This window comes from Pteronotus mesoamericanus, unplaced genomic scaffold (assembly GCF_021234165.1).
Source record: "Pteronotus mesoamericanus isolate MK-2021 breed Mesoamerican mustached bat unplaced genomic scaffold, CSHL_Meso_final scaffold_167, whole genome shotgun sequence".
NCBI classification, from domain to species: domain Eukaryota; kingdom Metazoa; phylum Chordata; class Mammalia; order Chiroptera; family Mormoopidae; genus Pteronotus; species Pteronotus mesoamericanus.
In genome coordinates, this window is record NW_026555308.1 from 26638745 (window position 1) to 26641529 (window position 2785).

The 2785-nt window shown below is 39.3% G+C and overlaps 1 pseudogene; it reads left to right on the forward strand.

The window, feature by feature from the left end:
• The first annotated feature begins 453 nt into the window (after window positions 1-453).
• LOC129083521 (60S ribosomal protein L4-like) lies at window positions 454-1686 on the forward strand (annotated as a pseudogene).
• The last annotated feature ends 1099 nt before the right edge of the window (window positions 1687-2785 follow it).

Here is a 2785-nt window from a genome sequence, read left to right on the forward strand (position 1 = left end):
CCCACACTGCACTGAGTGTTCAGCAGTTTTTGACCAAAAAAAATAGCATGACCCTTGTGCCTCACCCTCCCTATTCACTTGATCTTGCCCCGAGCAATGCATTTTGTTTCCCAGGATGAAAAAAATCATCAAAAAGAAACATGTGTTGATGTGGAAGAGGTGAAACAAAAAATTGAAGAAGCACTAAAAGGCATCAAAATTGACGAGTTTAAAAACTGTTTTGAGCAGTGGAAAAAATATCTCAATCGGTGTATTGGATCAAATGGAGAGTACTTTGAAGGTGACTGAAGTTTAAACATGTAAGAATAAATACACAATTTTTAATAAATAAAATCTAGTTCTTTGGGTCCTCCCGTTTAGGCTTACAAGAAATTCGATTGGCAGTTAAAACTGCAGTCTTCTCCTGTGGGAGCCACCAAGCTGAGGGGAGTGTGGCCCTCTTCTGTCCACGCCATGGTGGGTGCTCATCTGCTGATATCAGTGTACTCCAAATAGGGGGAAGCATCTGGAGACAAATGTCACTTTGCCTGCTGTGTTCCAGGCTCCCATTCAACCAGATATTGTGACCTCTTTTCACACCAACTTGCACAAAAACAACAGACACAGAGCTCTATACTGTCAATAAATTAGCAGAGCTGTGGCTCGAATTCCCAGAGTTTGAGGTGGTGGGACTCACTGTTCTGGCCAGTGTGCTTTTGGAAATATGTGTCACGGGTCCACATGTTTACACCAACCAAAATCTGGTGCCATTGGCACTGCAGAATGAACACAACACAGAAACGATATGCTGTATGTTCTGCCCTTCTGTTCTGGCTGCCTCAATGTTACCAGCACTGGTCATATATAAAGGTCATAGTATTGCGGAAGTTCCTGAACTTCCCTTGGTCATTGAAGATCAAGTTAAAGGCTATAAGAAAACCAAAGAGAGTTTTGCTTCTTAAGAAACTTAAGGCCTGGAATAATGTTGAAAAGATTTATGCCTCTCATCCAATGAGAGCTGAGAAAGGCAAAAGGAGAAACTGTCGTTATGTCCCATGCAGAGGACCTTGCGTCATCTATAATGAGGACAACGGTATTGCCAAAGCCTTTAGAAACATCCCCGGAATTACTCTGCTTAATATAAGCAAACTGAACTTTTTGAAACCTGGTCCTGGTGGGTGTGTGGGCTGTGTCTGCATTTGGACTGAAAATGTTTTCCACAATCTAGATGATCTGTAATGGTCCTTGGCATAAAGCTGCCTCCCTCAAGAGTAACTATCAATATAACCTTCCCATTCACAAGATTCTCAGTACAGACTTTCGCAGAATCTTAAAAAGCCTAGAGATCCAAAGAACCCTCCGTGCACCACGCAAGAAGATTCAACGCAGAGTCCTGAAGAAGAATCCACTGAAAAACCTAAGAATCATATTGAAGCTAAACCCACAGCAAAGACCGTGCACTGGAATACCATTCTTCTCCAGGCCACGAACCACAGGCTCTAGAGGGATTAAGCAGGAGCAATGTTAGAAGCCAAGTCAGATGAGAAGAGCATTCCAGGCAACAAGCCCATGGTAAGAAAGGAAGGAAAGAAGTCTGTTGGAGTTACAAAGCAGAAAAAGCCTTTGGTGGGAAAAAAACAAAAGGCTGCCGCTACCAAGAACCCAGAAGCTGAGAAGAAACCCCCCCACAGAAGAAGAGAAGTCTAAGGCATGAACTTAAATTTGTTTATTCCATAAAGGTCAAATCACTTCAGACAGCTAATTTTGAATTAAAATCTGATCAAAGGCAAAAAAAAAAAAAAAAAAAAGGCAGCAAATGAAACTTTATCCCAAAGATCTCTAAACCTGGATGCTTTTAAAATGGACTCTATCCAGTTTTCAAAAACACAACTCTTATGTTATATATGTTGTTCCAGAAAATGCAAAAAGAAACAGTAGTTGTCAGTTCATTTTATGAAGCTAATACAATCTCATTTTCCTTCATGCTTCTGGATTTTAAGCCGTGGTTCAGAAAGTTGTCCTCACTCCCAGGTTATAGAGGAATTCATCCATGTCTTTCCTAGTACATGTATGTTTTCATTTTATTTTTACATTTATGCCTCTGATCCATTTGGAATTTATTCTGCCCTGTACTATAAATAATGGACCAAGTTTTCTTTGTGCCCATATGGGTACACATGGTGGTATGCTGATGCTGGCGCGTGCTGGTGCTGGCTCATGCCAGCTCAGAGGAGCTGACTGTTAAATTTTCAGAAATTTTGTGAGCAACTGTTTACTAAACACAGCCATTATTACCAAATAGATTAGATAAATTTACAATGAAATAAATCATGTTAAAAACAAACCTCATCATGTTCTAATTATTTTAATATATTTCACTTCAAAAAGGCTCTTTAGGTTATTTACACATACAGAATCTATAGAATTCTGCACATCTCTTCTAATTTGATAGTAAACATTATACTAATAGTATGAAATTAGCTATGATGGAAGAATTTACACCACAGAAGTCGACAATGCTAAAATCAGGGCTTAATGCATTGTGGTGTTGACTGTGTTGAATGGCCAGTAGGCCAAATCCAGCCTGTCACATGTTTTTATAAATAAAAATATATTGGAACACAGACACACCCATTTGTTTACACCTTGTCCATGCTTCTTTTGTGATATATTGACAGAGTTAAATAGTTGCAACAGATACTACATAACCCTAAAACCCTAAAATATTCCTTGTATGGCCCTTACAGAAAGTTCGCCAACTCCTGGTCTGGTCTTGAGAAAATGTTAACAAGTTAATTTTAAAAGT